Source organism: Canis lupus, chromosome 1 (assembly GCF_048164855.1).
Source record: "Canis lupus baileyi chromosome 1, mCanLup2.hap1, whole genome shotgun sequence".
Lineage (NCBI taxonomy): Eukaryota > Metazoa > Chordata > Mammalia > Carnivora > Canidae > Canis > Canis lupus.
The window spans coordinates 101,173,806-101,199,091 of record NC_132838.1 but is presented as its reverse complement, the minus strand read 5'-3'; the positions used below and the strand labels follow the sequence as shown (position 1 = coordinate 101,199,091).

Sequence of the window (25,286 nt, the reverse complement as noted above, 5' to 3'; positions counted from 1 at the left end):
CATAGTGACTAGAACCCCCCAAATTTAGAGAGGATTTAAATGATAAGGGCTTTCAGGGATCCCTGGGTGGCTCAGCGGTTTAGCGCCTGCCTTTGGCCCAGGGCCCATGATCCTGGAGTCCCGGGATGGAGTCCCGCCTCGGGCTCCCTACATAGAGCCTGCTTCTCCCTCTACCTGTGTCTCTGCTCCTCTCTCCCTTTCTCTCTAATGAATAAATAAAATCTTTTAAAAAAATAAATGATAAGGACTTTCTTTCTGTACAAACCAAAGTGTGGTAGGCTATTCTCAGGTTGGAGACTTGGGAACTGGAAAAATGCACTACAGGTATATCATGTGAGACAAACATGCCTGAAAAAGATAGTTTTGAGTGAGCTGCCAGTAAAATTCATTTGGTTTCTTGGCCAAAACTGGGTGAGGTCCTTGCCAACTAGTCAGAGGGAAGGGAACATGGACCTTCTAAGGGATCATGTTATTCCTACTTTGCTCCAATACAAGACAGATGTCAGTTTCCCTGAGTGCACTGTGGTGGTGACTGACACTGTGGGGACCTGCCAGGTGGCAGAGATGAAGTAGGTCTGGCTGCAGACACTGGAAGTGACATTAATATGCAAAAAGCCCTGGGCAAGTTAGAAAGTGCAACATAGCCATACATGCTTCCTACATAAATGAAATTTATGGGGAATTTTCCCTTTATGGAGGTTTAGATGTATGAGATTCAAACAGGCAGATGACTACCCACAGAGGCTTTTTTTTTTAAGATTTTATTTATTTATTCATGAGAATAGACACAGAGAGAAAGAGAGAGAGGCAGAGATAGGCAGAGGGAGAAGCAGGCTCCATGCACGTCATCGGGGGAGACAGGACCTATGCAGGAAACCTGAACCATAATTTACCCAGACCCCATATAAGGGCATGGGCAGTTATTGCCCAGGCCGATTTCACCAGTAATATGCCTAATACCTATCATCCCATACAGGCTCACAACCCCTTACCCCTCCCTAAAAAAGCCCGCTTGCAGTCCCCTGCCCAAGACTTCCTCTGCTCTCTCCCTTCCTGGTGGACCGCAGAACCTTGCCCAAGAGCGTGTCCCATTAAAAGCCTGTTTAGACCAACTTTTGCCTGGCCTATTTCATTTCACTACGGATCGGATTAAAACTGACATAGTATGTGTTGATGTTACTGGAGGAATGCATCTACACTGATTTGTTGAATTAGAATCAATTGAATTACTCAACTGAAATGTAACCAGGGGATGCTTTTCAAGAAATGGGAGTGGGTTTCTGGTTGCAGAAGACTGCTGTGTATTACTGGACCCATAAGGTCACAGAATGGTAGTGACCTCACCAGGAGAACACAAGGACAGGGTGTGGCACAGGGAAGCAAGGCAAATGTACAACTTCTTCCACCTGCTGGTGACATTTAAGGCTATGCAGAGGTCAGGCAGCCGGGTGGCTCAGCGGTTTAGCGCCGCGTATGGCCCAGGGAGTGATCCTGGAGACCCGGAATCGAGTCCCACGTCGGGCTCCCTGCATGGAGCCTGCTTGTGTCTCAGCCTCTCTCTCTGTCTCTCTCTCTGTGTTGCTCATGAATAAATAAATAAAATCTTTAAAAAAAACATATTAAAAAAAAAAGAAACAATGTCTGTGGTGCCAATGTGAGAAGGACAGAGCACCCTGTGGGGAAAGTAAGGCTGGGGAGGGGGGCGATATGAAGCCTAGATCAAGGCACTGGGAATGGTATGAGTACCTTGCCCTTTCAGGATATAAGTGCAAAGTTCTTCAGATTCATATTGTGGTACAGGCATCTCTGAACCTCATCCAGGAAACCCGTTCCTCCCACAAATATACAAGCATGGCCTCAAATTTCATAGCACCTGTCATGATAGGGACAGATGAAATCAGGAGTAGCCTCTCTGACGTCCCACAATACAATACAAACTCATCTTCTTGGGACACCTCAGTGATTGGGCGCATCTGCCTTCAGCCCAGGATGTGATCCTGGAATCCCGGGATTGAGTCCCGCATAGGGCTCCCTGCATGAAGCCTGCTTCTCCCTTAGCCTATGTCTCTGCCTCTCTTTTGGTGTCTCTCATGAATAAATAAATAAAAATCTTAAAAAAAAAATCATCTTCTTCCAGGGATCCACATCTCAGAGGAAATACCAGTCCTTGGTCCCATTGATGCCAGTGCTCTCCTAATGGTTACACTGAGGGACACCTGGGTGGCTCAGCGGTTGGGCACGTCTGCTTTCAGCTCAGGGTGTGATCCCAGAGTCCCAGGATTGAGTCCCATATCAGGCTCCTTGGATTGAGTCTGCTTCTCCTGTCTCTGCCTCTCTGTGTGTCTCTCATGAATAAGTAAATAAAATCTTAAAAAAAAAAAATGGTTACACTGATACTCAGCTCAGACCTCACAACAACAGGCAGGTTGGCAGATGCTACCTAAAAACTGGACCTGGCCTTCAGGGCCTAAACCCTACTGCCAGTCATAACCTTGGGGCCCCCAAGATCATGACTCCCAGATACAACCAAACCTGGCTTCACAACTCTACCTTCAGTCCCCAACAGCAAGGCCCTGGAGCATCAGATAACACTTCCTTTCTATAGGCACATCATTCTATGGACCATACATCTCACATCTCTGGGCACCACAGTCCCATTTTAACAGTCACCATCATCTCCCCCTGCCCCACTCATCAGGGAGAGCTGGACTCACTCAAGTACTCGGCACAAGGCATCCACAGTGCTTGACCAATTCAAACATGATCCAGCACAATCCCAGACCTCTGATGGATCCCATGGCCCGGGAAAGCCCTGAATGCTGTTTTGAAGGCCTCATAGCCTTCCTCTGAACCTTTCTGCAATATTAACTACCCAGACCTACATGTGAGTTTTAAGATACCCATTCCCTCTTTATTTCTGTGCTGCACTTGCTCTCCCCTCAGCAGCCATTATCCACGTTCTCTAAGAAGTTTTCATTAAAATCCCAGCACTGGGATCCCTGGGTGGCGCAGCAGTTTAGCGCCTGCCTTTGGCCCAGGGCGCGATCCTGGAGACCCGGGATCGAATTCCATGTCGGGCATCCCGGTGCATGGAGCCTGCTTCTCCTTCTGCCTGTGTCTCTGCCTCTCTCTCTCTCTCTCTTTGTGTGACTATCATAAATAAATAAAAATTTAAAAAAATGAAATAAACTCCCAGCACCGCTGACCTTCCTGCCAAGTAGAGTGATCTCACAGAGGACAACCTTGGCTCCAGACCCTATCTACCAGCAAGACTGAAACACCCCAGGCCCCACCAAATCTCACCACAAAATTCTAATTTTGTACAGCTTTGAATAAGCAGGAGCCTGGCCTCAGCGTCCTCTTGTCTTAATGACTCCCATGCCTCCATAGCCATCTCATGTCCACTCATTCCATGGAAGCCTTGGCCACCTGCCAAACAAGCCTTTTATCTTTGTGTGCCCACCACCCTCAGCCATGTGCCTGAGCAACAGACTCAGTCCTCTTTACCATTTTCCTAACCTATTAAGAGCATCAACAGCATAACATGAATTTCCCCTCCTTCATGTGATAAAAAAGATCCACCCTGGTCCACACCAGAGCCATTTTTTTTAAGATTTTATTTATTTATTCATGAGAGACAGAGAGAATGAGAGGCAGAGACACAGGCAAAGGGAGAAGCAGGCTCCCCACAAGGAGTCCAATGTGGGACTGGATCCCGGGACTCCGGGATCATACCCTTAGCCAAAGGCAGATGCTCAACTGCTGAGACACCCAGGTGTCCCCAGAGCCACCACTTTTGAACACCTCTCTCCTGAACTGCTCCCCAGATTTCCAGTCCTGTGTGCCCAGCTATTTGATGACTTCAATCACCATTCTCTGAAACACAGATTCTTACCAGGCCAAACAAAACTCCTGAAAGTCCCAAAGAAAACTAACCATTCACCAACTTCACCATCCAGGTTGACAGAGCTTCCATTGCTTCAGATGCTGGAACCAAAACACCTGGGGTACTTTCTGACTCCTCCTTTCTCTCTCTCACCTACAACATCCAAGTCTACTTGGCCCCCTCCCCCTTTTTTAAAGCTTTTATTTATCCATTCATAAGTAACACAGAGACAGAGAAACATAGGCAGAGGGAGAAGCAGGCTTCATGCAGGGAGCCCGGTGAGGGGCTCGATCCCAGGACCACGCCCTGAGCTGGAGGCAGATGCTTAACCACTGAGCCAGCCACCCAGGTATCCCTACTAGGCCCTTCTTTAAAAATGGACCCAGAATCCAATCGCTTCCCTCACTTCTACAGCCACCATCTTGCTCAATAACCAGTTTACCTGGACTATTGCAGGAACGTCCTTCTCGGCCCCTACTTCCTCTCTTAACCCCATCATCTGCTCTCTACTGTGCAGGGTGTCACTCAGACCCTGTTGCTCTACCAAAACCAGAACCTACATTTGAGGAAAAGAAAAGTGATTCTGAGAGTTTCATAAACCAATCCTTCAAGTGGGGCTTTGTTTACATTTAGATAAAGTGGGATTTTGTTTTGTTTTTAAAGATTTTATTTATTTATTCATGAGAGACACAGAGAGAGGGGCACAGATACAGGCAGAGGGAGAAGTAGGCTCCATCCAGGGAGCCCGATGCCGGACTCAATCCTGGGACTCCAGGATCACACCGTGGGCGGAAGGCAGGCGCCAAACCACTGAGCCACCCAGAGATGACCATTGTTTTGGTTTTATTTTATTTTTTATTTCTTTATTTTTTTAAAAGATTTTATTTATTTATTCATAGAGACACAGAGAGAGAGAGAGAGAGGCAGAGGCACAGGCAGAGGAAGAAGCCGGCTCCATGCAGGGAGCTGACGTGGGACTCGATCCAGGGTCCCCAGGATCAAACCCGGGGCTGCAGGCGGCGCTAAAGCGCGGCGCCGCCACCGGGACTGCCCTATTTTATTTTTTAAAGATTTATTTATTTATTTATTTATTTATTTATTTATTTATTTATTTATTTATGATAGAGAGAGGCAGAGACACAGGCAGAGGGACAAGCAGGCTCCATGATTGATTGATTGATTGATTGATTGATTGATTTATGATAGAGAGAGGCAGAGACACAGGCAGAGGGACAAGCAGGCTCCCTGCCAGGAGCCCGAGGTGAGACTCGATCCCCGGACTCCAGGATCACGCCCTGGGCCAAAGGCAGGCGCCAAACTGCTGAGCCACCCAGGGATCCCCTTGTTTTGGTTTTAAAGATTTAAGTAATCACTACACCCAATGTGAGGCTCTAACTCTCCAGATCAAGAGCTGCATGGTCTACCAAATGAGCCAGCCAGCTGCCCCAAGTTTTGGATTCTAACAGACATGATCCATAGGCACAAAAAATCCTCACATAATATATGTACTTTTGAAAAATGCAATACATGAACAAGAGATAATTTTAAGGATCTTGAATTAGGCCAGATTTTATTTTATTTTAATATTTCATTTATTTATTCATGAGAGACAGACAGAGAGAGAGAGAGGCAGAGACACAGGCATAGGGAGAAGCAGGCTCCATGCAGGGTGCGATCCTATGGCCAGCCCCAGGCCAGATTTTAAAGTCAATATTTGTGAAAACAATGAAAAGATTCAACATTTCAAAATAATGGCATACCATTCAGATGCCATCTACATAAGGCACTAAGAACTTACTAAAAACTCTCAGACTGTGCAGGACGCCTGGGTGGCTTAGTGGTTGAACACTGGTGTGATCCTAGGGTCCTGGAATCAAGTTCTGAGTCAGGCTCCCTGTAGGGAGCCTGCTTCTCCCTCTGCCTATGTGTCTGCCTCTCTGTCTGTCATGAATAAATAAATAAAATTTACTATGGGAATATAGTAAAAAAAAAAAAGAAAAAGAAAAACAGCTCTTACTACGGAAAATAATATATTGTTTACCAGAAATAAGAAATATAACTTAAATCACCATAATTTATCATTTATAACATCCATGTTACATAAATATACTGGATAAAAGTGTTATTTAGGCAATGATGTGCTTCATATTTTCTATTAAACAGTAATCTACATAATTAAATGTTAAAAATTAAAATTAATTTTCGAATCAATTTTTTAAAGCAGACATCATAGAACTACCTTTAGCTACAGGTAAGACAGGTACATTATTTTTCAATGACCAAACATTATTTTCTTTTAAGAGTTTATTTTTAGGAGATTCCAGGGTGGCTCAGCAGTTTATCACCTGCCTTCAAGCCTAGGGTGTGATCCTGGAGTCCCGGGATGGAGTCCCGCATCGGGCTCCCGGCACAGAGCCTGCTTCTCTCTCTGCCTGTGTCTCTGCCTCTCTCTCTCTTTCTCTCTCTCATGAATAAATAAGATAAAAAAAATTTTTTATTTTGAAATTTAAAGACCATGCACGGAGGTGTGCACAAACTGGGGAGAGGCAAAGGGAGAGGGAGAGGGAACCCAGAGCAGGCTCTCCACAGTCAGCACAGAGCCAATGCAAGGCTCCATCTCATAACCTTGAGATCACAAACTGAGCGGAAAAACAAGAGCCCAGTGCTTAACCTAACCGACCAAGTCACCCAGGTGCCCCAACCAACCATTAGTTTTGTTAGTCATAAAAGAAAGACAAATGGTTATAAAATATGAATAATGAATGAAAATTCAGCTGTTTGAAAGTTGCCATTATGTGCCAATGACTGTCAAAAATTTTCTAAAAGTTCTTTTCATTTCATAAAAAAAATTCCAAGGCAGCTACTCAACTGCTGAGCCACCCAGGCGTCCCACCTTCAGGATTCTATTTTATTATTTTTTAAAGATTTTATTTATTTATTCATGGGAGACACACAGAGAGAGAAAGAGAGAGAGAGAGAGAGAGGGAGAGGCAGAGACACAGGCAAAGGGAGAAGCAGGCTCCATGCAGGGTGCCCGAGTGAAACTCGATCCCCAGTCTCCAGGATCACACCCTGGGCTGAAGGCGGGGCTAAACCACCGAGCCACTTGGGCTGCCCCCACCTTTAGTATTTTTTTAAATTAATTAATTAATTTATTTATTTATTCATGAGAGAGAGAGAGAGAGAGAGAGAGAGAGGCAGAAACACAGGCAGAGGGAGAAGCAGGCTCCCTGCAGGAAGCCCGACGCGGGACTCATCCAGGGTCTCCAGGATCAGGCCCCCGGCCGAAGGCGGCGCTAAACCGCTGAGCCACCCGGGTGCCCCACCTTTAGTATTTTAAATCGAAGTTTATTGGTGGAAAATGCAATAGTCAATAAAATAAATTTATTTCAATTGAATTTTATAAAGAAACCCAATCATTTCACCTATGTAAATAAACACTCAGTGACCCATCATGTCTCCTCTGTAAAGTTTCTCATCTTTGGCATATCTATCAAAACCTAAGAGGGGCTCACGGGCCGGGAGCCCGAAGCTAAGAGCCTCTTGGCGCCGGGCGGCTGCTCGCGGCGGCCCGGCGGCCGTCACCATGCCACAAAATGAATATATTGAGTTACACCGGAAGCGCTATGGCTATCGTTTGGATTACCATGAGAAAAAGAGAAAGAAAGAAGGTCGAGAGGCTCATGAACGTTAAAAAAAAGCAAAAAAGATGATTGGTCTGAAAGCTAAGCTCTACCATAAACAGCGCCATGCTGAGAAAATACAAATGAAAAAGACTATCAAGATGCATGAAAAGAGAAACACCAAACAAAAGAATGATGAAAAGACTCCACAGGGAGCAGTACCTGCATATCTACTGGAGAGGGAGGGGCAGTCCCGAAATAAAGTACTTTCCAATATGATTAAACAAAAGTGAAAAGAGAAAGCGGGAAAGTGGGAAGTTCCTTTACCCAAAGTTCGTGCTCAGGGAGAAACAGAAGTATTAAAAGTCATTCGAACAGGAAAGAGAAAAAAGAAAGCATGGAAGAGGATGGTCACTAAAGTCTGCTTTGTTGGAGATGGCTTTACTAGAAAACCACCTAAATACGAAAGATTCATTAGGCCAATGGGCTTACGTTTCAAAAAGGCCCATGTAACACATCCTGAATTGAAAGCCACCTTTTGCCTGCCAATACTCGATGTAAAAAAGAATCCCTCATCCCCACTATATACAACTTTGGGTGTTATTACCAAAGGTACTGTCATTGAAGTGAACGTGAGTGAGTTGGGCCTTGTGACACAAGGAGGCAAAGTTATTTGGGGAAAACATGCCCAGGTTACCAACAATCCTGAAAATGATGGATGCATAAATGCAGTCCTGCTGGTTTAACAGCAGTTTGACAAGTAATCCCTTATAATTACTGAAGACTACACACCTGTCAGGAAGACCATCATTGTTGTGGTTCTGGATGCTACCAAACAGCCTTACATATCTACAGTCATCAAGACATTTATTCTACTGTAAAAAAAGTTGAAATAGACATTTATTAAAATAAAAAAAAAAAACCTAAGAGGGAAATGATCACCACTTTCTCTGCTTTATCTCTCTCTCTCTCTCTCTCTGTCTCTCTCTCTCACACACACACACACACATTTTTAAACTCCTTTCAGTTTTGTGAAGTCTTTAGAAGCCTCTACAATCTGGATATTCCTATTGCTTTTCTTTCCATTTGAAAGGACCTTCACTTAGTATGCTTAGAAAATGCAAATAAATCTTTCCATCATTAAAGTGACCTGGGTGGCTCAGTCAGTGTTCATCTCTTGATTTCAACTCAGATCATGATCTCAGGGTCCCCAGATAAGAGCCCAGCATCTTGAGCTCCATGCTCAGCAGGGAGTCTGCTTGAGATTCCCTCTCTCTCCCTAAACTGTCTCTCTCCCTCTCCCTAAAATAAATAAACCATTTTTTTAAAAAGTAAAAGAGGGGTGCCTGAGTGACTCAGTTGGTTAAATGTTTGCCTTTAGCTCAGGTCATGATCCTGGAATTCTGGGATCCAGCACCACATGGGGCTCCCTGCTTCTCCCTCTCTCCCAGCTCATGCTAGCTCTCTCTTTCTCTTTCTCTTGCTTACTCACTCTCTCAAATAAATAAAATAAAATAAAATAAAATAAAATAAGTAAAAGAGAAATAAAGACTTTCTCAGACAAAAATCGAGGGAATTTGTTGCCAGGAGACCTGACTTGCAAGAAATGTTACAAAATGCTCTTATTTTTTAAAAAAGAATATTAGTCATTCCTATGTTTCCACAATAGAAACCCAATTTCTAAATTTAAAACATTATTCACTATTTGTTTAAGAATCACATTTAGACGATATGGCTTTTGACATATAAAAGTTCTGTGGGAAAAACTAAGATCTTTTAATTTTGCTTTAACATCAAAATAAACAGAGCAGCTGTGTCTCTCATGAATAAATAAATAAATAAATAACCTTTAAAAAAAAAAGGGCATCCTCTTGTGGGAGGGGAGGTTGGTGAGGGGATGGGGTAACTGGGTGATGGGCATTAAGGAGGACATTTGATAGAATGAGCACTGTATATTATATGCAACTGATGAATCACTAAATTCTACTTCTGAAACTAATAATACAGTATATATTAATTAAATTTTATTTACAATAAATAAAAATAAAGAGCATCCTTTATTATTATTAGAGCGGTATAGAGTTATTAAAGCAGTTATAACTAGCAGCATATGAAAAATTTCCAGAAATATGACCACAATGTTGAAATCCACCATTTTTAAGATTAACATATCTCTAGCAAAGACAAGGCAAAAGTATAACCATATGGAATTTCTTGGCAATCACAAATTTACCTTTTAATCTGTGGAGATTATACAATTGACTACTTGCTGAATAAATAGGCAATTAGTAAATGGAAAAAAAGAGTTAATATTTATGGATTTAGAAAATATACAAATGCTAAGGTAAAATGAGTAATTTATAGATGTTTCTGTGTAGATATAGTATTGTATTTGAAAATATGGGGAAAAAAGTGCTTTGAGAAAATGCGTATAAATGTACAGAACCACATGGTGTCTGAGTAGCGCAGTAGGTTAAGCATCTGTCTTCAGCTCAGGTCATGATCTCACGGTCCTGGGACTGAGCCCCATGTTGGGCTCCCTGCTCCGTGGAAAGTCTGATGCTCCCTCTCCCTCTGCCCTTCCTCCTGCTTGTGCTCTCTCTCTCTCTCTCTCGTGCTCTCTCAAATAAACAAAATCTTTAAAAAAAATGACAGATCTACAGAATTAAATAAATATGGAATAAATATTTCAAGAAAGTAACTTAAGACAAGGTCTAAAGAAATGCACAGGGAAACAACTATCTTGCATAAAATGCTTCAATATTTAAATAATTTGACTGGAGAGCCTGGGTGGCTCAGTCGATTAAGTGTCTGACTCTTGATCTCAGCAAGTCTTGATCTCAGTCTTGAGTTCAAACGCTACACTGGGCTCTACACTGGGTGTGAAGCCTACCTTAAATAAACAAATAATTTTATCAGTTAAATAGAATTCTGTAAAAACAATGTAATTTGTAAGTAAGTGCAACACCATCAAATATCCTGTACTGGTAACAGGAGAAAGAGGAAGAGGAGAGGAAGGGAGGGGAGAGAGGAAGGAAAGAAAGCTCAGAGAACACTAAGCAAGATCAATGCCCAAAAAATCTAAATGTCAGCGTATTATTTTCAGTTTACAGAAAATCAAAGATAAAGAAAAAAGTCCTGAAAGAAAAAAATACCTTACCTATAGAGGAATATAGGTAGGAATTAAATTTCCCTTTTCAGAAATCATGAATCTGAGTAAAAGGGAAAACAACAAAATTTTGGTCAGTGTTTTCAAACAAGAAAATATTTGAATCCTGGATCAGCTGTGGTTATGGATCTGGGTGCCCTTCAGAACAGCAGTTACCCATAGAAAAATAAAGACCATTTTCTTTCTATGGAGGCACAATTAGGAATTAAATTTGGGATTAAGTTTTCCTTCCTGGCACAGTGACAGGAAAATACCTGCTCCACAGGTCTTCTGGCTTGGAACAGATGAAGTTTTCAATGCTCAATGACTGAATGGGGTGACAAATTCAGAAATCTTAACAGATCTGGGGCAGATGCAGAGGTTTCCAGGCTATCAAAACATTTCTAGGGATCCCTGGGTGGCGCAGCGGTTTGGCGCTTGCCTTTGGCCCAGGGCGCGATCCTGGAGACCCAGGATCGAATCCCACGTCGGGCTCCCGGTGCATGGAGCCTGCTTCTCCCTCTGCCTGTGTCTCTGCCTCTCTCTCTCTCTCTCTCTCTCTCTGTGACTATCATAAATAAATAAAAATTTAAAAAAAATTTCTAAGTCTGGTTACATGTCAGAGTGGCATTAAGACATCAACACACTTTAATCCCTGGTTATTCCTCCTCACTAAACCTGGCAATCTCTCTGAGAGAGAGAGATTTCTAATTCATTAAATGGGGGATATAGGGATGCCTGGGTAGCTCAGCGGTTGAGCATCTGCCTTGGGCCCAGAGCATGATCCTGGGTTCCCGGGATTGAATCCCACATCGGGCGCCTTGCACGGAGCCTGCTTCTCTCTCTGCCTATGTCTCTGTTTCTCTTTCGGTGTCTCTTGCAAATAAATAAATAAACTCTTTAAAAAATAAGTGGGGGATATAGTTTACTTCACACTGATCACAGAAATTTCGCAGAGATGAAATTACTGGTGCAATAAAATACATCCTACTCCCCACAGCCCATAATAAAGGAAATGGAGAATTACACTGATCACAGAGAGTTTTCACAGACATACTGTTATAGCCAATCAGCACAACATGCCACCACAGATGTTTTATTTTTGATTTTTTTTAAAATTTTATTATTTATTCATGAGAATACACAGAGAGGAGACAGAGAGAGAGGCAGAGGGAGAAGCAGGCTTCATGCAGGGAGCCGGACGTGGGACTCAATCAGGGGTCTCCAGGGTCACGCCCTGGAATGAAGGCAGGCGCCAAACCACTGAGCCACCCAGGCCGCCCCACCACAGATGTTTTAAAAGTCATATGTAGTAGGTGCCATCAGATACCAGGTGTCTAAGCAGAAACCCCAAGAGCTAAACACACTCATACCAACTGTATAAGCAGGACAGAGGGCTGTGAGGGTGTGTGTGCTCACTTAGGGAGAGGACTTCAGAGCTGTGACAGAGAAGGTGCACAGGAGATGCCAAGCAACCCTGGGACAGGAAGGCTGGGGTGACTCTGTCTCACCATGTTCACTCTATGTGAACTGTCAGAAAATACCACTACATATATCTCTGTGTTCAGTTTCAACAATGGGGGGAGAGAGAAATGTCTGTCTACATTGTATTTCTTAAGAGTTTTCTAAAGAAACATTCTACTTCTCTAAGAATCTGTCTAAAATGAAGGTCCACTCACCAAATACCTTTTCTTGCTGGGACAGCAGCTACTATGGTCTCAGTCTGAGCACAAGTGCAGAGCACAAGCCTTATCCACAAGATAAAGGCTAGGGGCAATATGACCTCAACTCCTTGCTGGCGAGTGATTATAATTTCATTTGTAAGTTTAGTGAGTATCTGTATGGGGAGTGACAATTGTCTCAGAAAAAACAAATGTGAAATATGAAAATTACTTAAAGCTAGTAGTAGCAATTTGTAGTGATTAACCAATTAAAGAGAGACAGAGACAGAGAAGCAGGTAAAAGAAAATACATCCCAGATGCCTGGAAGAAACCAGGTAAAAGTGACAGGGAGGACAAGGACACTGAGGTCTAGAACTGAGCGAGGGAACCTGAGAACAAGGCTGGGCTTTGTTTCTTGCCAACCTGAGGTATTTTGCTTCCAAAATGTGATTATTTTTCAATTCTGCTAACTTTGCACTGTTGCAGCCTGAAAGGGAAAAGAAAGAATTGATTAGGAACAAATTGTCAGAATGTCAGAAACGAACTGGAGAAAGTGGATAAACTTTTACTCACTGCTTCAACAGACACAGGTGAAGCATCACACAGTATTTTTGGTGTGTGAGAGGTGCCACGAGAAAAACTTTTGAAGAACCTACCTCTATAGAAACAATTGATATAGATAAGAAAGATAGATGATAACAAAATATTGAATATAAAATGAATAGCACATTGCAAAGAGAGAGTGAGAGAGATGGTTCGAGGAATGAGCAGGGAATGAAGGAGGAAGCAATATAAACTGGGTAGTAATGGAGAACCTCACTGACAAGATTATCACAGGCAGTATTTGGAAAAAAAAAAAAAAAGCCAAAGGACTAAGCCATGCATGTATTGCATTGCATATTATATTATCCAAACACAGGAACCAGCCAGCATCATGTCTCAGACAAAGCCAAGTGCTAGTAGTGCACATGGAACTAAATGTGGGTCAGAGTCCAAGGAGGAGGTCAGAGAAAAACATAGGAGAAAGGACTGTAAGGCTGTCTAGGTTTCTGTAAGAATTTTGAATTTCCTCCAAATAAAATGGGAGCCATTACAAGGTTTGACCAAAGTATGGACATTATCTGATTTGTCTTTTCACAGGTTCATGTTGACTGGTGGGTAGAAATTACCCTTCAAAGAAGGTTAGGGAGAGGGAGAACCACCAGACAACCAACGAGGAAAGCCAAGTATATGGAGATGGTGGCTCTGCCCAAGCCAGTCATAGGGACAATGATGGAAAGCATTCACATTTCTGATACATTCTGAAGACAGAACCAGTAGGATGTTCTGTAGGACTGGATGTGGGGAGTGAAAACAAATGAATCAAAGATGGTTCCTGGGTTTGTGGGCTCTCCAACCAGAAGGATGAAGCTGGCATGAACTGAGGTTGGGAAGGCTGGCCAGAACAGGTCACATGTCCGTGAATATCACACAACAGAGAAATACTACTCAATGTAGATACATTTTACCACTGATTAAAATCATAGTAATTGTAAACTTTCCCATTTACATGTAATATTGTATTACGAACATCTTATGTTACAACTGGAAGTATTTTTTTTTAAGATTTTATTTATTTATTCACGAGAGACACACAGAGAGAGAAAGAGACACAGGCAGAGGGAGAAGCAGGCTCCAAGCAGGGAGCCTGATGTGGGACTCAATCCTGGGTCTCCAGGATCACGCCCTGGGCTGAAGGTGGCGCTAAACCGCTGAGCCACATGGGCTGCCCTACACTATTGGAAGTATTATGAATATGTTATTTTATTATTTTCTAAATAGTAAGGCATAGTGTTAACCTTCTGTCTGCAGCTTCACCCCCTTTTTACCTTCTCCCTGCACAGAAATTTTCAGCCTCAGAGATCTACTCACTTTCCTGAAATATTCTATATATCTGTAATTTTGTGCATTTCCAGATCTGCTTATCTTTGCTCATGGACACTTAGTGAACAAAGGACACCCTGAGTGAAGCTCTGTGGCTGTAGCATGGGCAGAACAGAAACAAAGCCTTTGCTCAAATGTATCTTGCACGCTGCAGAAAGAGGCAAGTATGACCGAACTGACACCTGCCCTCCGTTCTTCACTCAGGCATCTCACCTATCCTCCAAGGTTATCTCTGAGAACCCTTTCCTATTAACTCAACAGCTTTCCTAACCCTTGCTCATGTTCAAAGTTCTCATAACAGCCCAATCTCTAACATTTATGTGGATGCCATATATGTGGCATCATATTAGGATTATTTTGGTCTTTGGCCAGTAAATCGGCATCCCCGTTGCCACAGAACTCCCACTAGACGTTCATGATGTAATAAGGAAGACAGCAAATTCCCTGTGATTCCTCCCACTGAAAAGTTACTCTATTTCACCTGATCTTTAACTGGAGGACTTGTTGATTAAAAGAATTAGTGGGTGTGATTTTTTTTTTTTAAATCTCTGAGAACAAGATACAAAGAGTTTACAGCTTGTCTGTAAACTTCCTGATACACCCTGGACTTCCATGTAAGAAACCATGTGTATGTAAGTGCTCTAGTTCAGAGTTCCTGCTGAATCCACTTTCCATCCATCTATAAGGCAGCACAGGAATGTAAGTGAGGTCATCCCAGACCCCCTAAACCAACCCACCCACCACCCAATCTCCAGATGAATTCCCCTGATACGTTGAAGAGTAGAATTACCCAAGTGAAACCCATTCAGTTTTCAGAAGCCAAAATTGAATTAATGCCTTATTTGCTATTTGAAACCACTTAAGTTTGGTGTTCATGTTTTTACACAACAATAGATACCTGCAAAAGTATTTCTTTTTACCCACTCGATTATTAACTTCTTCCAAAGATGAGTGGAAGCCTCATTTATAAGTTCTTTCACATACTCACTTTTCCCTCTGAGGATGTCATGGTCCAAAGAACTTACAAAAAATGAAGAACTTATCTAAAAGGTGAGGTTCTCCCCTTGATAATTCAAGAGAAAATAAAAATTCTAACTTGGAGAAATGAAGAAGTTTGAACTCTTCTGACTCTTTTCAGTGCCCCCTTAGACCTCATGCTTGAATACGTTCAATATTCTGTCTCTGAGTGACTGGAGACCAGCCTGAGGGCCAGGTAAAAGAATCCTGGAGGACAACTCTCCTTCCCACCCAGGCAGGCAGAACTTATTCTCAAGAGCAAACTACTGGACAAGTCACCTAGTAGTTCAGCGACCATGGTCACCTGGAGCTGAAAGTAGACAGCTGCTCAATGGCCCCTGAACCAGAGCCTGTCTTTCAAGGGATGTGCCTATGTTCATTCAAGGAAGTCAAACGTTGCCTTTATATGGAAGACAGAGGTGTGAAAGAAACCCTGCTTGCTGGGACGCCTGGGTGACTCAGGGGTTAAGCACCTGCCTCCATCCTGGGGCCTGATCCTGGAGTTCCAGGATCGGGTCCCACGTCGGGCTCCCTACATGGAGCCTGCTTCTCTCTCTGCCTGTGTCTCTGCCTCTCTGTGTGTGTCTTTCATGAATAAATAAAGTCTTAAAAAAAAAAAAAGAAAAGAAAAAACCCCGCTTGGGCATCAGGCATCCTGTACTCTGGCTTCAGGTCTGACGTAACTTGCATGATGTTGGGGAAGCCCATTCCCCATTCTCCCACATGAAGGTAGACCTCAGGATGCCTGGGTGGCTCCAAGGTTGAGTGTCTGCCTTGGGCTCAGGTCATGATCCCCAGGGATCGAGTCCCACATCAGGCTCCCTGCAGGGAGCTTGCTTCTCCTTCTGCCTGTGTCTCTGCTTCTCTGTGTGTCTCTCATGAATAAATAAATAACATCTTAAAAAAAAAAAAAAAGGAAGGTAGACCTGTTTCCCATTCTGTACAAGAAGGCTAGGTTGTTGATCTTAGTGATGATTTAAATAAGCTAGTTTTGGGACACCTTGGTGGCTCGCTCAGTGGTTGAGTGTCTGCCTTCAGCTCAGGGCGTGATCCTGGGATCCAAGATAGAGTCCCACATTGGGCTCCCCTCAGGGAGCCTGCTTCTCCCTCTCCTATGTTTCTGCTTCTCTCTATGTCTCTGATGAATAAATAAATAAATCTTTAAAAAAAATAAGCTAGTTTTTCTCACTTCATTGAAGTACAATTGAAAAACAATAAAGTGTATCAATTTCAAATATACAATTTATTGAGTTTTGACAAACGTTTGCACTTGTGTAGCTACCACCATATATTTGGTGTCAAATCCAAAAAGATCATTACCAACACCAATGGCAAGGAGATTACCCACACATTTTCTTCTAGGAAATTATGGTTTCAGGTCTTACATTCAAATCTTTCACTCATTTTGACTTAATCTTCACTTATAAGACTGGGTTCCACATTCTTTTGCATTTGATTGCCCAGTTTTGCCAACATAATTTATTGAAGAGACTATCCTTTCTAAATTGTACATTCCTGGCTCCTTTGTCTAACTAAATTGACAAACCCATATATACACAAGTTTATTTCTGGGAGCTATATTCTGTTCCACTGATCTTTGTGCATTTCTACACCAATGATGAGATTTAAAAGCTTGCTTCAGGGTTGCCTGGGTGGCTCAATGGTTGAGCGACTGCCTTGGGCTCAGGTTGTGATCCCAGGGTCTTGGGTTCAAGTCCCACATCAGTCTCCCCACGGGGAGTCTGCTTCTTCCTCTGCCTCTGTCTCTGCCTCTCTCCATGTGTCACTCATGAATAAATAAAATCTTAAAAAAATAAAAGTTTGGGCAGCCTCGGTGGCACAGCGGTTTGGCGCCACCTGCAGCCTGGGGTGTGTTCCTGGAGAACCGGATCGGCTCCCACATTGGGCTCCCTGCATAGAGCCTGCTTCTCCCTCTGCCTGTGTCTCTGCCTCTCTCTCTCTCTCTCTCTGTGTCTATGAATAAATAAAATATTTTTTTAAAAAGGTTGTTTAATTCCAAACCCTCATATTCTTGAAGTATGATATCATATTTATAAAACACTATATATCCTATAACTATTTATCAGGTTAATTTCATGCAATACTCTGGGACTCCTGAGTGTCTCAGTGGGTGAACCTCTGCCTTCAGTCGTGATCCCAGGATCTGGGATTGAGTCCCACATTGGGCTCTCTGCAGGGAGCCTGCTTCTCCCTCTCCCTGTGTCTCTGCCTCTCTCTCTCTCAGTCTGTATCGCTCATGAATAAATAAATCAGTTATCATTAAAACACAATGATTTGAATGCTTTCCAAGTAGCTAAATAGGTTACCAACTAATTGACTTTTACACTCTATAATACTAAGGTCATTTCTGACTCAGTCATACCTGCATAATTTTATGATGAAATATCAATATAAAGTCATACTTTTCCCTGATGACAGTTAATGGATGCTGTTAAGCAATGAAGCCACAGTAAATAAAGCTGTTTACTTACCCACACTGACACTACCACGTCACACACAGGGAGAACCTTCATAAAGAAGTGACCCCTGGGACACCTGGGTGGCTTGGCGGTTGAACGTCTGCCTTCAGCTCAGGGCAAGATCTTGAAGTCCCAGGATCGAGTCCCACATTGGGCTCCCTGCATGGAGTCTGCTTCTCTCTCTGCCTATGTCTCTGCCTCTCACTCTCTCTCTGTCTCTGATGAATAAATAAATAAAATATATATAAAAAAAAGAGTGACCTCTCGCTCCATGACTTGCTCCATGTCTTTCTCAATTACTTAATTTCTTTGCATGCCTATTCTTCTATTCCTTTTCTATTGTTCCTATAACAAATTACTACAAACTTAGAGGCTTAAAACAGTGCATATGTATTGCAGAGTTTCTGTAGAAAATACATAGTAGGATCTTGGTTTGGGGCCCATTCTGAAAATCTTTTATTGTTTTTTTTGCCATTCAGAGTGATTATTGGGGGCACCTGGGTGGATCAGTCAGTTAAGCATACACCTTTGGCTCAGGTCATGATCCTGGAGTCCTGAGATCAAGCCCCACATCAGGCTCACTGCTCAGCAGGGAGGTTGCTTCTCTCTCTGACCCTTCCCCATCTTGTGCTCTCTCACTCTCTCTCAAACAAATAAATAAAAATTTAAAAACAAAATCAAACCAAAACCAAAATGATTAATGATAGATTTATAGCATATTTATTACTATTTGTCACCCTTTTTTGAGTTTCAATTTCTCTTCCACTTTCTGTTTTTTGTGGTTTTGAGTATTTTATGTGATTCGATTTTCTTTTGTTTCTTAGCATATCAGTTATACTTCTTTTCTTTAACTTTTTAAATTGGCTGTCCTACAGTTAGTCTATCTATCTATCTATCTATCTATCTATCCACATACAGAAAGGCAGAGACACAGGCAGAGGGAGAAGCAGGCTCCCTATGAGGAGCCCAATGCAAGACTTGATCTCAGGACCCTGGGATCACGACCTGAGCCAAAGACAGATATTCAACCACTGAGCTAAGCTGTCCTACAGTTTTCAATAAACATTGACCAGTAATCAATATCTAGTTTCAAATACTATACCTCTTCATGGGTAATATGAGTACCTTATAATAAAAAAAAAATCTCACTTCCTTCCTCCAGTCCCTTGTATCATTGATGTCACTCATTATACAAATATAAAAGCATAATAAAAGTACACATACACACTAAGATAATCATAACAGAATATATTTTTGCTGCTACTATTTCAAAAAATTGTCCTATTAGATCAATTAAAAATTAGAAAAATAAGGAGGCCTGGGTGGCTTAGTGGTTGAACGTCTGCCTTTGGCTCAGGTCATGATCTTGGAGTCAAGGGATTGAGTCCCGCATTGGGCTCCCTGCATGGAGCCTCTTTCTCCCTCTGCCTATGTCTCTGCCTCTCTCTCTGTGTCTCTCATGAATAAATCAATAAAATCTTAAAAAAAAAAAAGGAATTATAAAAATAATAGTTTGGGGGCAGTTGTTTGGTTCAGTTAACTGAGCATGCAACTCTTAACCTCAGGTCAGGAGTTCAAGCCCCATATTTAGTGAGGAGCCCACTTAAAACTCAGTTAGGTGTTCAGCTCTTGATTTCAGCTCAGATCATGATCTCAGGGTCCTGAGATCGAGCTCCACCATCAGGCTAAGTGGGGGGTCTGCTTGAGATTCTCTCCCCCTCTGCCTCCTCCAACCTACTCTCTCTTTCTTTCATAAACAAACAAACAAACAAACAAATAAATAAATCTTTCAAATGTAATAATAAAAGAAAAATACTTTTTATTTGGCCTTCACTTATTCCTCCTGCAACACTCTTCCTTTCTTTATGTAGACCAAAGTTTCTGACCTATATCATTTTATCTCTAAAGAACTTCTTTTAACAATTCTTACAAGAAAGATCTCATAACCACCCCCCTTCCCCCAAATTTATGATGAAATTCTAACCCCTAAATATATTATTAAGAGGTGAGGGGCACCTGGGTGGCCCAGTAGTTGAACATCTGCCTTTGGCGGGGGGGTTGTGATCCTAGGGTTCTGGGATTGAGTCTCACATCAGGCTCCCCACCGGGAGCCTGTTTCTCTCTCTGCCTGTGTCTCTGCCTCTCTCTGTGTGTCTCTCATGAATGAATAAATAAGATCTTAAAAAAAAAAGGGGGGGTGGGGCTTTGGGAGATACTTAGGTCATGATGTTGGAGTCCTCATGAATGGGCTACTGCCTTTATAAAAGAGATTCCACCTGAGTGCCTGGGTGGCTCAGTTGATAAAGCATCTGCCTTTGGCTCAGGTCATGATCTCAGGGTCCTGGGATCCAGGCCCACATCAGGCATCTTGCTCAACAGGGTGTCTACTTCACCCTTTCCCTCCCCCCCTCCCCCTGCTTGCGCTCCCTTCTCTCTCAAAAAAATTTCAATTAATTAAAAAGGTGCCATGGGGATCCTTGGGTGACTCCATGGTTTAGCGCCTGCCTTGGGGCCAGGGCGTGATCCTGGAGTCCCAGGATTGAGTCTCACATTGGGCTCCCTCCCTGCATGGAGCCTGCTTCTCCCTCTGCCTCTGTCTCTCATGAATAAATAAATAAAATCTTTAAAAAAAATAAGTCTTTAAAAATTTTTTTAAAAATATAAAGTTTTCATCAAGATCCATAATTTCTTCAATCATGGAAAGACACAGCAAGAAAAGTCAACTATGAACCAGGAGGAGGATCCTAACCAGATAACTCATCCATGCTGGCATCCTGACCTTGGACTTCCCAGCCTTCAGAACTGTGAGAAATGAATATTTACCTTTCTATAAATTACCCAGTCTCTAGTATTTTGTTATATCACCCCAAGAACTAAGATGGCAGGTCTACTGGCAACAAATTTCCTAATTTTTCTTTCAGAAAGGCTGTTTGCTCTGCACTGTTGAAGGATAATTTTGCAACAAACAGAATTCTAGCCTGATCAGTTTTTCTCTCAACGCTGTAAATATTTAAGCCTTCTCTCTTCTTGTTTGTGTGGTTTCTGAGACAATGCATTAAGTCTCAACTTGGTTCTTCTGGAGCTAAGGTATTTTTTTTCCTCAGCTTTTTTCAAAACTTTATTTAGGATTTCAAGGAAGTTGAAAATAATATGCCTACACGTGGGTTTTTGTGGCATTTATCCTGCTTAGTGTTCTCTAAACCTTCTCGACCTGTGGTTCATTTCCTGATATTAATTTGTCTCTTAACAATGTATTTTGAAAAAAATATAATCATTATGGAGACTGAGTGCCTAACTGGCTCCAAAGACTGAATACCATTTGTACATGCCATCACCTAGCACATGTGGGTTGCGTCAAGGACCTCCAGGCCACAAGGCCTGTCATGTGTCCCTCAGGGGACTGATGGGTAAAGAGCGGCTGGAGCTCTAGGCAGGGCATTGCTTTAGGGGCCCACAGTGGGGAACCGACCTACAGAAGAAGGGAGACTCAGCCCATAGGGTCCTACCTAAATTGCATCCCTAAGTGTGCCACCTCCCTCCAGGTGTCTACTCCAGTCCCCACTCCCCACCCCTGCCCTCCCACCTGCACTCCACATGGCTAGAGCCCCTTCTCTCTGTCCCCACTAAGATGTGATCACACTCACACTTGGATCTGCAAAGGAAAAGACCTCACCAGGTTGCTGTGCAGTACCCTACCACCATCCCCTCCTCCTGGTTGAGATCCTGCCTTACCTAACCAATTGGGCATCACAAGACCAACAATATCCCTAAGAGATTTAGTCATCTTCTGCAAGACACCACTCAGAACTCAGATCACATACTGATAAATACCAGGTTACATCCATGTCCTAACTTATAAGGGAATGAGAAGTTCCAGTTGCACATAATTTCCATCAGCAATGACAAACACAGAACTCAGCATCCTTAAGCATATTGGAGTGTGACTGATGTACATTATTGGGACCTGCCAGGTGGCAGAGGTTAAATGACATCTTCCAAAGAAATGTCAGTGTCTTCAATCTAGCAAGGACTCGGCACACATCATAAAGCACAATGCACTTCTCAATTTTCCCACATACCTGGAACTTATGGGAAGTCACACCACTGTGGACATTCAGGTGAACAAAGTTCAATTCAGGAAGGTGGCTGCCTCACAAAGGTTCTTTCCCTGTGTAATTATACTAAACAAGGAAATATCACCTTCTGTGCTCTAAAGCCTTTTTGCAGTGTCAACTCTCCAGTTTATTATTTTTTTAATTTTTATTTATTTATGATAGTCACACACACAGAGAGAGAGAGGCAGAGACACAGGCAGAGGGAGAAGCAGGTTCCATGCACCGGGAGCCCGATGTGGGATTCGATCCTGGGTCTCCAGGATCACGCCCTGGGTCAAAGGCAGGCGCCAAACCGCTGCGCCACCCAGGGATCCCGACTCTCCAGTTTAGAATGAAGACAGATGACTAGATAAAGAATAGTATCATTAACCTCACTCATGAGACCTTACTCCAGCATGAATTGTGATTTTTCTGAACCTATACCTTTGGCCAAACGATTACCTATATTCTTTACATTTGTTCTACCTCAGGCTTCTCTAAAAATAATAATAATAATAAAAAATCATAATCTAGGTGGCTTGTAAAACCACAGTTTTATTTCTCAGAGAAATAGAATGAAAAATAAAACTGAGAAATAAAATGCTGGGTATCTGGCATTACAGTCCTTATAAGGACTGGTTCTGTGTCTGGGAAGGTCCTGATTTATAGATGGTCTTCAAAAAAGGTCCTCACATGATATATAGAGGAAGCAACCGCTAACAGAACTCTTTGGAGGAAAAAAAAAAACTTTTTTGAGGACAATAACCCCATTCACAAGGGCTCCACACTCATGACTCATTCTAATTCCAATTCCTTGCCAAAGATATCACCTCACCTCCTAATCCTATCGCATTAGAGGATAGATTTTAACATATGAATTTTAGTGAACATAAAGATTCAGTTCATAGTATCACTCATAAGGACTTGATCTACTATGTACTTCATGGTTGAATGAGACTGGAGCTTTGGCTGAAAGACGGTCCACATTCCTAGCACTCCTGCGGCCTTTCTCCAGTGTGAACTCTTTGATAACATTTCTTACATTCATAAGGCCTTTCTTCTGTGTGAATTCTCTAGTGGCGAATGAATGTTGCCCTCTACTTAAAAGATTTCCTCCACTTGGGGTGCCTAGATGGCTCAGTCAGTTAAGTGTCCAAACTTAGTTTGGGCTCAGGTCTGACTTCATAGTCAGGGGATTAAGCCTGGATTCTAGCTGTGGATTGACTTTATATGTGATACTTCATTATGGCAAACCCCAAAAGACAGGCTTTCCTGATTACCACACCCAACAGCTCAGCCAATGAGAAGCCACAAGAAGCCACAACTCCCAACTTACTCCAGTGGACTTGTAGTTTACAACAGCCTCCCCAACTTCCTCCCTTTCCCCTTAAAAAGACTACCTCTTTTGTTTTCCACACTGGCCTGCTATTTTGACTCAGCTGCTTTGTTCCAAATTGCACTTCTCTTTCGCTCCCACATCAATCCATTATTGCGGGGAACTGGCACTTCTTAAGGTTCACATAAGGCAAGCTCTGGGGTTTGCCCTGACTCCTCCCTTCCTTTTCTCACCTGCAACACCCACAATCGGCCTCGGCCCTTCTCAAAACATAGACCAGAGTCAACCGGTTCCACATCCACGGTGGCCACGGAGTCCCTCAACAATCCACCGACTACTGCAATTCCCTCCTCCTCGCTTACCCCATAAGGACTTTCTCCAGTGGGAATTCTCTCGTGAGAAAAAAAGCCAGTACTGGTGATGAAACACTTCCCACATTCACTGCACACATAAAGTATTTCCCCTGTATGAGATCTTCAATGATAATGGGGGGCAGAGATAGAGGTAAAAGACTTGACACAGTCACTACACTAATAAGGCCTTTCTCAAGGATGAACCCTATGAGTAATCATCACTGAGCTATGGTTAAGATATTTTGCACAACCACTGCACACAGTTTTCTTCATTGTGCCATCTCTGAAGATGACGAGGACAGGAGAAGGACACAGCAATGTCCTCAAAGGTCACGCCACCCTGTCAGGAAAGGGACAGATGGAACCATGAACATTCTCTCTCTCTCTCTGAGAACCCACAATCCAACCCCACACACAGCACCCCAGTCTCCCCTGCCACCTCAGCTCCCCACCGCGGGATACATGCCAGGTCCTGGTGCCGCTAATGCTGCACTCCTCTCGCCTTCCCGTCAATCACTGTTCAGTCCTCAGTAGTAACAGACACGGGACATGTAGGTGCAATCTAAGCTCTGGGTGTGGCCTGCAAGGTCCCATCCTCCTGTCACGATATTCCCAATGCAGGCTCCCAGATTATGCCCTGAGACAGCCAGGTATGGGCCCTGCTTTACCAGAGAGTCCTCAATATCAGGACCCTGAGGTCCTTGGCTCACACTTCCTCTCCATGTGCACATGATTCTGTAGACTGTACCTCTCTCCTGTCTTCAGACCCCACAGATGAACGCCCACGCCTTCCTGCCCCCACATCACACGATTCTCCCACCACTCACTCATCACCAGTACTGGCTTTTTTTTCTCATGAGAGAATTCCCACTGGAGAAAGTCCTTATGTGTGCAGTAAATGTGGAAAGCCCTTTCTCCATAGAAGGAGCCTCAATGTGCATGTAAAGGTTCACTCAGGTGAACAGCCTTATAAGTGTAGTGATTGTGGGAAGTGTGTTATTTTTTCCCCAAAGATTTTAAAATGTATTTCAAAGAGGAATAGAACAAATGGAGATTGGCAAATAGAATCTTCAAGCTGCCTCCCTGCTGGGCTCGGAGCTAGAATCCTCTGAATCCGGCGCTCTGGAACCTTAGGAGACAGACGGATCTAACAGGAGGCAAAAAAAAAAAACCGCCACGGAGATGAGGCGGGGCTGAGGCAGGAAGTCCCACCCCCCTGGGGTGGCGCCCGCCTAGAAATGCGGCGTCCTGTTCCCTCATTGGCTCCTCACTGCGCCCTGTTGCCCAGGCTCTTCCGGGTGGTGTGGCTCGCAGAACTCTGGCTGTCTCCCGTCGTGGGTGCTCCCTCCAGGAGTTCTTGAGCATAGTTTTTCCTAGACGTCGGTAAAAGCTAAAAAAGGAAAACCATTATCACCCCAGAGACCTACTAGGAGAAGACTTAAGTCTGAGAAAAGATAGAATCAAAGCATGTCACCGTGCTAGACCAATGGGCCTGGACATTGTGAGGTTGTTCTCTCCAAAATGTGACTTGCATTCCTGAAAACATTGAGGCATACTGTTGTCAACCATAAGTATAAATAGCCAGCTATTTTACAAGCAGACTGAGTTTATTCAGGAATAACGGGAATTTCAACTCGGGATAAGCACAGGATGGTAAACCACAACTAAGTCTGAAGAGAAAAAGGGAAAGTCAGCTTTTATAGGTCTTAGAAGGCGATTGGGGAGGGTAGCTTTAATTAAAGGTTATTCAAGAAAAGTTTGAAG

General features: G+C 43.1%; 1 pseudogene; it reads left to right on the top strand.

The window, feature by feature from the left end:
- The first annotated feature begins 7,427 nt into the window (after nt 1-7,427).
- On the top strand, nt 7,428-8,406 carry LOC140633814 (ribosome biogenesis protein NSA2 homolog pseudogene; annotated as a pseudogene).
- Nucleotides 8,407-25,286: the final 16,880 nt, after the last annotated feature.